The sequence below is a fragment of the Arachis stenosperma genome, chromosome 7 (assembly GCF_014773155.1).
Source record: "Arachis stenosperma cultivar V10309 chromosome 7, arast.V10309.gnm1.PFL2, whole genome shotgun sequence".
Classification (NCBI taxonomy): Eukaryota; Viridiplantae; Streptophyta; class Magnoliopsida; order Fabales; family Fabaceae; genus Arachis; species Arachis stenosperma.
In genome coordinates, this window is record NC_080383.1 from 54,328,736 (window position 1) to 54,341,029 (window position 12,294).

The 12,294-nt window shown below is 38.4% G+C and overlaps 1 non-coding gene across 1 annotated transcript; it reads left to right on the forward strand.

The window, feature by feature from the left end:
• The first annotated feature begins 10,098 nt into the window (after positions 1–10,098).
• LOC130942918 (small nucleolar RNA R71) lies at positions 10,099–10,206 on the forward strand. The gene has a single exon (XR_009071463.1). It is a non-coding gene; the product is annotated as a small nucleolar RNA R71 (small nucleolar RNA).
• The last annotated feature ends 2,088 nt before the right edge of the window (positions 10,207–12,294 follow it).

Below are 12,294 nucleotides of genomic sequence, written 5' to 3' on the forward strand. Positions count from 1 at the left end.
TAAATTCAAATCAAAAGTAATAATGACTTATTCAATTCAGTATTTATGACAATAAATGAGATCGCCATTATATAAGTCATTTATTGTGAAATAACTTAATTTGTGATTATAATTGATATATGTATTATCCATAAATAAATTAAAAAATCAATAATTTTCTAACGATCTTTCACTTAGGCTATACATATATATTTTCCTAATATAATCACATCTTATAAACTTTATGTGCATATTAAAATGCTATTTCCATTATTACTTTAACATCCAGTTTGTCTCATATATTAATTATAAAATTATCCTAGCTTTATCATATTAGTGTCGTGATGAAACCAATGTTCTAAAAACCGGACCGGACCGGCCGGTTCAACCGGGTTAACCGGAAACCGGTCACCTAGCCGGTCCGGTCCACATGTAAAACTGTGTTGCAAAAAACCGGTGGAAAAACCGGACAAACCGGTGGTTAACCGGCGAACCGGGCGAACCGGCCCGGTTATTCGAACGACCGGTTTTTCCTCCAACTATTGGAACGGCGTCGTTTGGCTATTTTATAAAAAAAAAAAAAAACAGGCTGAAGCGCTGAGCAACACGGGTAGAAGCATCAGTTTACCCTAAATCAATCCCTAATCTTCGAAGAACACTCAACACTCCACTCCCAACCCTAAGCTCGAGGCTGGACAATCTGCAAACGACGGACAACCGACGAACGCCGTGAAGAACACTCCCACCGTTGCGGGTCGTCGCGCACCGTTGCGGCTGCTGGGTTTCTGGGTTTTGGTCGCGGGTCGTGAAGCACCGTTGCGGGTTCTGGGTTTCTGCCTTCTGGGTTTCTGGGTTTTGGTCGCTGGTCGTGAAGCACCGTTGCGGGTTCTGGGTTTCTGGGTTTATGGCTTCTGTTCGTTCTTCACTTGCGGTAAGTTCTGGGTTTCTGGCTTCCGTTCGAATTTTGAATAAATTTGTTCTTCAATTTTTTGTTAGAGGAATAAATTTGTTCTTCAATTTTTTGTATGTTGAATAAATTTGTTGAAACGTTGAATAAATTTTTCTGGCTTCTGTTCGTAACTTCCTATTTTGAATAAATTTTTTGATTTATTTGCTGAGGTTATTTGTTCCTCAGTGAATTTGTTTTGGATTGCTTCATGATTTTTGTTTGTTGCTTCTGATTTTTCTGCTGCTTCATGAATTTGATTTTCTGATTGTTACAGATGGAACAATCACAAAGTAACCCACAGCCGCAAGATACTGAAGATGTTGAACTTCAATTCAAAAGGCTTTTTATTGATCTTCTGCCGTGGTCCCCTCCCTCTGCTCTGCCTTGCTCGCCACAATTTCTCCATCCCCCTCTGCTCTGCCGTGGTCGCCTCCCTCTGCTCTTCCGTGCTTGCTGAAGATTCTGGTAGGTGAGTCCTCTCCTCTTTGCTGTGTTCTTGCTGTGTTGTGTATTGGAAAGTCGTTCTTGCTGTGTTATGGTATGGAATGGTGTGCTGTTGCAATCCTCTTTGCTGTGTTTTTGGCTGTTACTGTGTTCTTGTTATGGTGTTAATAATTGTTCTTTTTACCGTGTTATTGATTAATTGTTAATAATTTATATTACACAATAATCTGTATTTTTTGTTAATAATCTTGCTGTGTTGTTCTTGGTGTTGTATTTAAACTGCTGCTGGTGTTGTGGTTACTAACAATTTAAACATAAGTGTCATGTTATTTACATGGTTTTGATTTTTATGCTTGTGCTTGTGCATTTTTAGTCTTGTTTCAAAGACTAATGTATGGAAGAATACATAATGAGTCACATGATATTAATGGAGGAGTTGGTGTTGTAATTAGGAATGAGATGAGAATCATAATGGAGGCATCAACAACCCAGACAATATCCCCTTGAAGCACATGAGCAGAAGCATATGCAGCATTTTGGAGGTTGAATTTTGCAAAAGACTTGTTTTTCAAAGGTGATTCTTGAAAGTGACAATATAGAAGTAATGGGTGTCCTCAAACAGAGAAGGTGTTTTAATTCTTGTTTTGGAACTTCTATTACTGATGCCATTTCACTTATTAGAAATTTTAGATTTGTGGAATTTAGTCATGTTAAGAGGGAAGGGAATAGAGTAGCTCATGAATTAGCAACCTTAGCTCTTACCACTCCAAATTGCATGTGGATGGAAGATGCCCCAAGCCATGTTCAGAACTTGGCTATGTTAGATGTCTTTCCTTTATCCTGAATGAAATTTCCTCTGTTTCAAAAAATGTATGGAAGAATACTATATGTATATGCTGCATATTTATGCTTAGGTGCTGACTCTACATAGCTTTCTTCTTGAAGTTTTGCTCTTTATTATGTGAAATTTTAAATTTTATTAAGTTAGAAATTATTAAATTTATATATTTATAATAATTTATTATTTAAAATTATTTTTAGATTTTTAATAATTTTATTTAATATTTAATTAAACCGGTTGAACCCCGGTTGAACCCCGGTCGAACCAGTGAACCATTGAACCAGTGACCTCACCGGTTCTTTGACCGGTCCGGTTCTCGCAACCTTGGATGAAACCATGATGATCATCACACTAATATACTGAACGACATAGATCAAATTTAGATGAGAAAATTCAAAAATTACATGCAAAAAAGATCTCAGTATGCCTATTTTCAATTAGTCCAACATTTTATGAGATCACGAGTCAGAGTGAAAGAAAATTGAATACTTTATTTCTGCAAAAATATCTATATTCATAAATTTGTATAAACTATATGAGCATTCAAATGCACACTCTCACTGAAACAATATATCATAAAATGATATGACACCATATAAATAGTGTCCACATAAAAGACCTTGGGTGTTTGTTCCATACTAATTAAATATGTATGCATTTGTAGATTTTGTGATATATAACTTCCTCACAAGATACTTAAACACTCTGAACTCTCTTATTTAAAAACAATTTAAAATAATAAACTACTAACACATTATAAAAAATACCTCAAGTGGTCTTTTAAATATATATTCATAATTTATGACAAGTGTTTGTAATTTCCTAATCGAATGTTTTCAAAAGGTATTTTATATTCAAGTGTTTTAATAGAAAGAGTAACAAGAGTCTTCTCAACACTTTTCCAAAGAACTCTTTTAATGAGCATATAAATATACCTACAGTAGATTAAAATTGTCTTGACATTTAACAAAGTCAAAATCAAAATACTAAATGATCTCTATCTTTATTTTCTAACTTCATATACGTGAACATATAAAGTTTTGTTATAACAAAACCTTTTTTTATTATACTATTTAGTGATCCATTCTTAACTTACTCAAATTTTTACCAAAAATACCAATAATGTACATAATAGCTGTAAGTGTACAGATTTGGTACCCATCAGACTATTATTGAAGCATAAAAAACTTATGCACTTTTGAACTTTATAATATTCTTGAGATACCTGATGAGATGATACTTATCTCTCTTAGAATTGGGTATATAACTTTATTTATAATTCTACGTGCCACTAAAATACAAGAATAGAAAAAATATACTTATTCCTTTTAAATTGATACACAATTATCAACTACATTTATATCAAAAGACCATATAATTTGATGAAATATGAAATATGATAGAATTTTTTTAAATTTATAGATGAAATTCTTTAACTTGCAGTTCATATATTTATTTGTATTTTGCGACAAAAAATTATTGCATAATAATTGTCTCATCAACAATCCTTTTGAGAAACAATTTCCTATATTTGATGACACGTCATCTTAAGTAGTTTTTAAGGTCTTTTATTCTCTTATTTATTTTCTTAGATTTTAATCAAATTTCTTATGTTTTCTCATGGAAATTAATAATTAGTCAAATATTTGGGGTTGTGTTAGTGTTTTTATAATTTCAAGAGTTTTTTTATTAAAAAATAAGCAAAAATGGAAAGAAAAACTCAAAAGAAACACAAAAGTGTGGTGGTGCACGAAATTGTGATCACTACTTTTACACAAAACAATCCCCGGTAATGGCTCCAAAGACTTGGTGCTCAATACCATGGCATAAACACAACTTCGCACAACTAACCAGCAAGTGCACTGGGTCGTCCAAGTAATAAACCTTACGCGAGTAAGGGTCGATCCCACGGAGATTGTTGGTATGAAGCAAGCTATGGTCACCTTGTAAATCTCAGTCAGGCAGACTCAAATGGGTATAGTGATAAACGAATAAAGCATAAAGATAAAGATAGAGGTACTTATGTATATCATTGGTGAGAGCTTCAGATAAGCGAATGAAGATGCCTTCCCTTCCGTCTCTCTGCTTTCCTACTGTCTTCATCCAATCCTTCTTACTCCTTTCCATGGCAAGCTCATGTAGGGTTTCACCGTTGTCAGTGGCTACCTCCCATCCTCTCAGTGAAAACGTCGCCTATGCTCTGTCACAGCATGGGTAATCAGCTGTCGGTTCTCGGTCAGGCCGGAATAAAATCCATCGATCCTTTTGCGTCTGTCACTAACGCCCCGCCTGCTAGGAGTTTGAAGCACGTCACAGTCATTCAATCATTGAATCCTACTCAGAATACCACAGACAAGGTTAGACCTTCCGGATTCTCTTGAATGCCGCCATCAATTCTCGCCTATACCACGAAGACTCTGATCTCACGGAATGGCTGGCTCGTTTGTCAGGCGAGCACTCGGTTGTCAGGCGATCAACCATGCATCGTGTATCAGGAATCCAAGAGATAAACACTAGAGCCTTGGTTGCTTGTAGAACAAGAGTGGTTGTCAGTCACCTTGTTCATGAGTGAGAATGATGATGAGTGTCACGGATCATCACATTCATCAAGTTGAAGAACAAGTGATATCTTGGAACAAGAACAAGCGGAATTGAATAGAAGAACAATAGTAATTGCATTAATACTCGAGGTACAGCAGAGCTCCACACCTTAATCTATGGTGTGTAGAAACTCCACCGTTGAAAATACATAAGAACAAGGTCTAGGCATGGCCGTGAGGCCAGCCTCCCAGTGATCAGAAGATTCAAAGATCTCAAGATAGCTACCAAGATGTCTAATACAATAGTAAAAGGTCCTACTTATAGAAAACTAGTAGCCTAAGGTGTACAAAGATGAGTAAATGACATAAAAATCCACTTCCGGGCCCACTTGGTGTGTGCTTGGGCTGAGCAATGAAGCATTTTCGTGTAGAGACTCTCCTTGGAGTTAAACGCCAGCTTTTATGCCAGTTTGGGCGTTTAACTCCCATTTAGGTGCCAGTTCCGGCGTTTAACGCTGGAATTCCTAAGGGTGACTTTGAACGCCGGTTTGGGCCATCAAATCTTGGGCAAAGTATGGACTATCATATATTGCTGGAAAGCCCAGGATGTCTACTTTCCAACGCCGTTGAGAGCGTGCCAATTGGGCTTCTGTAGCTCCAGAAAATCCACTTCGAGTGCAGGGAGGTCAGAATCCAACAGCATCTGCAGTCCTTTTGAGTCTCTGGATCAGATTTTTGCTCAGATCCCTCAATTTCAGCCAGAAAATACCTGAAATCACAGAAAAACACACAAACTCATAGTAAAGTCCAGAAAAGTAAATTTTAACTAAAAACTAATAAAAATATAATAAAAACTAACTAAAAGATACTAAAAACATACTAAAAACAATGCCAAAAAGCGTACAAATTATCCGCTCATCACAACACCAAACTTAAATTGTTGCTTGTCCCCAAGCAACTGAAGATCAAATAGGATAAAAAGAAGAGAATATGCAATGAACTCCAAAAACATCTATGAAGATCAGTATTAATTAGATGAGCGGGGCTTTTAACTTTTTGCCTCTGAATAGTTTTGGCATCTCACTTTATCCTTTGGAATTCAGAATGATTGGCTTCTTTAGGAACTTAGAATCCAGATAGTGTTATTGATTCTCCTAGTTAAGTATGATGATTCTTGAACACAGCTACTTATTGAGTCTTGGCCGTGGCCCAAAGCACTCTGTCTTCCAATATTACCACCGGATACATACATGCCACAGACACATAATTGGGTGAACCTTTTCAGATTGTGACTCAGCTTTGCTAAAGTCCCCAATTAGAGGTGTCCAGGGTTCTTAAGCACACTCTTTTTGCCTTGGATCACAACTTTATTCTTTCTTTTTCTTTCTTTTTTTTTCTTCTTCTTTTTTTTTTCTTTTTCGGTTTTTGCCTTTTTTTTTTCGCTTGCTTTCTCCTTCTTTTTTTTTGTATTCACTGCTTTTTCTTGCTTCAAGAATCATTTTTATGATTTTTCAGATCCTCAGTAACATGTCTCCTTTTTCATCATTCTTTCAAGAGCCAACATTCATGAACCACAAATTCAAAAGACATATGCACTGTTCAAGCATACATTCATAGAACAAAAGTGTTGCCACCACATCAAAATAATTAAACTGTTATAAAATTCAAAATTCATGCAATTCTTTTCTTTTTCAATTAAGAACAGTTCTTAAGAAAGGTGATGGATTCATAGGACATTCATAACTTTAAGGCATAGACACTAAGACACTAATGATCATAAGACACAAACATAGATAACCATAAGCATAAAATTCGAAAGACAAGAAAGTAAAGAACAAGGAGATTAAAGAACGGGTCCACCTTAGTGATGGCGGCTTGTTCTTCCTCTTGAAGGTCTTATGGAATGCTTGAGCTCCTCAATGTCTCTTCCTTGTCTTTGTTGCTCCTCTCTCATGATTCTTTGATCTTCTCTAATTTCATGGAGGGGGCTTGTCCTCATCAATGGGGATATCTCCTTCTATGTCAACTCCAACTGAATAACAGAGGTGACAAATGAGATGAGGAAAGGCTAGCCTTGCCAAGGTGGAAGACTTGTCCGCCACTTTATAGAGTTCTTGGGCTATAACCTCATGAACTTCCACTTCTTCTCCAATCATGATGCTATGAATCATGATGGCCCGGTCTAGAGTAACTTCGGACCGGTTGCTAGTGGGAATGATTGAGCGTTGAATAAACTTCAACCATCCTCTAGCCATGGGCTTGAGGTCATGCCTTCTCAATTGAACCGGCTTCCCTCTTGAATCTCTCTTCCATTGTGCGCCCTCTTCACATATGACTGTGAGGACTTGGTCCAACCTTTGATCAAAGTTGACCCTTCTAGTGTAAGGATGTTCATCTCCTTGCATCATGGGCAAGTTGAATGCTAACCTTACATTTTCCGGACTAAAATCCAAGTATTTCCCCCGAACCATAGTAAGATAATTCTTTGGATCCGGGTTCACACTTTGATCATGGTTCTTGGTGATCCATGCATTGGCATAGAACTCTTGAACCATCAAGATTCCGACTTGTTGAATGGGGTTGGTAAGCACTTCCCAACCTCTTCTTCGGATCTCATGGCGGATCTCTGGATATTCACCCTTTTTGAGTGAAAAGGGGACCTCGGGGATCACCTTCTTCAAGGCCACAACTTCATAGAAGTGGTCTTGATGCACCCTTGAGATGAATCTATCCATCTCCCATGACTCGGAGGTGGAAGCTTTTGCCTTCCCTTTCCTCTTTCTAGAGGTTTCTCCGGCCTTGGATGCCATAAATGGTTATGGAAAAACGAAAAAGCAACGCTTTTACCACACCAAACTTAAAAGGTTTGCTCGTCCTCGAGCAAAAGAAGAAAGAAGAGAGTAGAAGAAGAAGAAATGAGGACGAAAGGGATGGCTTTGTATTCGGCCAAAGAGGTGGAGAAGTGGTGTTTAGGTTGTGTGAAAATGAAGGGGTGAAGAAGGGTTTATATAGGAGAGGGGGGAGATGGGGTTCGGCCATTATGGGTGGGTTTGGGAGGGAAAGTGGTTTGAATTTGAAGGGTGAGGTAGGTGGGGTTCTATGAAGGATGGATGTGAGTGGTGAAGAGAAAGATGGGAGTTGATAGGTGAAGGGTTTTTGGGGAAGAGGTATTGAGGTGATTGGTGAATGGGTGAAGAAGAGAGAGAGTGGTGGGGTTGGTGGGGATCCTGTGGGGTCCACAGATCCTGTGGTGTCAAGGAAAAGTCATCCCTGCATCAAATGGCATTCAAAATCACATTTTGAGCCATTTCTGGCGTTAAACGCCGGGCTGGTGCCCATTCCTGGCGTTTAACGCCAGGTTCTTGCCCTTTTCTGGTGTTTAACGCCAGTCTGGTGCCCCTTTCTGGCGTTAAACGCCCAGAATGGTGCCAGACTGGGCGTTAAACGCCCAACTGCTAGCCTCATTGGCGTTTAAACGCCAGTGAATTCTTCCTCCAGGGTGTGCTATTTTTCTTCCTGTTTTTCATTCTATTTTTGCTTTTTCAATTGATTTTGTGTCTTCTTATGATCATCAACCTACAAAAAAAAAATAAAATGACAAAGAGAAATAGATAAAATATAACATTGGGTTGCCTCCCAACAAGCGCTTCTTTAATGTCAGTAGCTTGACAGAGGGCTCTCATGGAGCCTCACAGATACTCAGAGCAATGTTGGAACCTCCCAACACCAAACTTAGAGTTTGGTTGTGGCCTCCCAACACCAAACTTAGAGTTTGACTGTGGGGGCTCTGTTTGTCTCTGATTTGAGAGAAGCTCTTCATGCTTCTTCTCCATGGTGACAGAGGGGTATCCTTGAGCCTTAAACACAAAGGATTCTTCATTCACTTGAATGATCAGTTCACCTCCATCAACATCAATCACAGCCTTTGCTGTGGCTAGGAAGGGTCTGCCAAGGATGATGGATTCATCCATGCACTTCCCAGTCTCTAGGACTATGAAATCAGTAGGGATGTAATGGTCTTCAACTTTTACCAAAACATTCTCTACAAGTCCATGAGCTTGTTTTCTTGAGTTGTCTGCCATCTCTAGTGAGATTCTTGCAGCTTGTACCTCAAAGATCCCTAGCTTCTCCATTACAGAGAGAGGCATGAGGTTCACACTTGACCCTAAGTCACACAGGGCCTTGTTGAAGGTCATGGTGCTTATGGTACAAGGTATGGAAAACTTCCCAGGATCTTGTCTCTTTTGAGGTAATTTCTGCCTAGACAAGTCATCCAGTTCTTTGGTGAGCAAAGGAGGTTCAGTCTCCCAAGTCTCATTTCCAAATAACTTGTCATTTAGCTTCATGATTGCTCCAAGGTATTTAGCAACTTGCTCTTCAGTGACATACTCATCCTCTTCAGAGGAGGAATACTCATCAAAGCTCATGAAAGGCAGAAGTAAGTCCAATGGAATCTCCATGGTCTCATTTTGAGCCTCAGATTCCCATGGTTCCTCATTAGGGAACGCATTGGAGGTCAGTGCACGCCCATTGAGGCCTTCCTCAGTGGCGTTCACTTCCTCTCTTCCCTCTCTAGATTCGGCCATGGTTATGGCTTTGCACTCTCCTTTTGGATTTTCTTCTGTATTGCTTGGAAGAGTACTTGGAGGGAGTTCAGTAATTTTCTTGCTCAGCTGTCCCACTTGTGCCTCCAAATTCCTGATGGAGGACCTTGTTTCAGTCATGAAACTTTGAGTGGTTTTGATTAGATCAGAGACCATGGTTGCTAAGTCAGAGGGGTTCTGCTTAGAATTCTCTGTCTGTTGCTGAGAAGATGATGGAAAAGGCTTGCCATTGCTAAACCTATTTCTTCCACCATTGTTGTTATTGAAACCTTGTTGAGGTCTCTCTTGATTCTTCCATGAGAAATTTGGGTGATTTCTCCATGAAGAATTATAGGTGTTTCCATAGGGTTCTCCTAGGTAATTCACCTCTTCCATTGAGGGATTCTCAGGATCATAAGCTTCTTCTTCAGATGAAGCATCCTTAGTACTGCTTGGTGCATTTTGCATTCCAGATAGACTTTGAGAAATCAAATTGACTTGTTGAGTCAATATCTTGTTCTGAGCCAGAATGGCATTCAGAGCGTTAATCTCAAGAATTCCTTTCTTCTGACTTGTCCCATTGTTCACAGGATTCCTTTCAGAAGTGTACATGAATTGGTTATTTGCAACCATTTCAATGAGCTCTTGAGCTTCTGTAGGCGTCTTCTTCAGATGAAGAGATCCTCCAGCAGAGCTATCCAAAGACATCTTGGATAGTTCAGAGATACCATCATAGAAAATACCTATGATGCTCCATTCAGAAAGCATGTCAGAAGGACATTTTCTGATCAATTGTTTGTATCTTTCCCAAGCTTCATAGAGGGACTCACCATCCTTCTGTCTGAAGGTTTGGACTTCCACTCTAAGCTTACTCAATTTTTGAGGTGGAAAGAACTTTGCCAAGAAGGCATTGACTAGCTTTTCCCAAGAGTCTAGGCTTTCTTTAGGTTGAGAGTCCAACCATATTCTAGCTCTGTCTCTTACAGCAAAAGGGAATAGCATCAGTCTGTAGACCTCAGGGTCAACCCCATTAGTCTTGACTGTGTCACAGATTTGCAAGAATTCAGCTAAAAACTGATGAGGATCTTCCAATGGGTTTCCATGGAACTTGCAATTCTGTTGCATTAGAGAAACTAACTGAGGCTTAAGCTCAAAGTTGTTTGCTCCAATGGCAGGGATAGAGATGCTTCTCCCATAGAAGTCGGGAGTAGGTGCAGTAAAGTCACCCAGCACCTTCCTTGCATTGTTGGCATTGTTGTTGTTTTCGGCTGCCATGGGTTCTTCTTCTTTGAAGAATTCGGTCAGGTCCTCTACAGAGAGTTGTGCCTTAGCTTCTCTTAGCTTTCGCTTCAAGGTCCTTTCAGGTTCAGGGTCAGCTTCAACAAGAATGCCTTTGTCTCTGCTCTTGCTCATATGAAAGAGAAGAGAACAAGAAAACGTGGAATCCTCTATGTCACAGTATAGAGAGTCCTTGAGGTGTCACAGGAAAAGAAAAATAGAAGAAGGAGGTAAAAGAATTCGAACTTAATTAGATAGAGTTCGAATTGTGCATTAAGAAGGAGTGATACTCCATAAATAGAAGGATGTGAGAAGAAGGGAAGAGAATTTTCGAAAATTAATTAAAAAGATGTCAAAAACATTTTGAAAAATTGATTGATAATTTTCGAAAATTCAAAGTGGAAAAGAAATCAAGTGATTTTTGAAAAAGATTTTGAAATTAGAAATTAAAAAGATTTGATTGAAAACTTATTTTGAAAAGATGTGATTAAAAAGATATGATTGAAAAGATATGATTTGAAAACAATTTTAAAAAGATATGATTTGAAAAACAATTTAAAAAGATTTGATTTTAAAAATTAATGACTTGCCTAACAAGAAAAGATATGATTCAAACATTAAACCTTTCTCAACAGAAAAGGCAACAAACTTGAGATGTTCAATCAAATCATTAATTGTTAGTAAGTATCTTTGAAAAAGGAAAGAAATTGATTTTGAAAACATTTGATTGAAAAGATATGAATGGAAAAAGATTTGATTTTGAAAAACTTTGAAAACTTGAAAAAAATTTGATTTGAAAAACAAAATCTTCCCCCTTGTGCCATCCTGGCGTTAAACGCCCAGAATGGTATCCATTCTGGCGTTTAACGCCCAAAATGCTACCTTTTTGGGCGTTAAACGCCCAACCAGGTACCCTGGCTGGCGTTTAAACGCCAGTCTGTCCTTCTTCACTGGGCGTTTTGAACGCCCAGTTTTTCTGTGTAATTCCTCTGCTGCATGTTCTGAATCTTCAGTCCCCTGTACTATTGACTTGAAAATAGAACTAAGATCAAATAAACAAGGCATGCAAAACACCAAACTTAAGATTAGACACTAGACTCAAACAAGAAACATAAATTTTTTTTTGGTTTTTATGATTTTGTGAATTTTTTTGTGCTTTTTCGAAAAATTATATGAAAATAGAAAATAAAGGTTTCAGAATTCTCAATTTGAATTTCCAGGAATCATTGCAATGCTAGTCTAAGACTCCGGTCCAGGAATTAGACATGGCTTCACAGCCAGCCAAGCTTCCAAAGAAAGCTTCGGTCCAAAACACTAGACATGGCCAATGGCCAGCCAAGCCTTAGCAGATCATTGCTCCAATAGCAAGATTGATAGAGATCAACAAGCTATTGTGATGATTAGTTGAAACCTCGGTCCAATGAAATTAGACATGGCTTCTCAGCCAGCCAGATTTCAACAGATCATCATGAAACGCTAGAATTCATTCTTAAGAACTCTGAAGAAAAATACCTAATCTAAGCAACAAGATGAACCGTCAGTTGTCCATACACAAGAACAATCCCCGGCAACGGTGCCAAAAACTTGGTGCACGAAATTGTGATCACTACTTTTACACAAAACAATCCCCGGTAATGGCTCCAAAGACTTGGTGCTCAATACCATGGCATAAACACAACT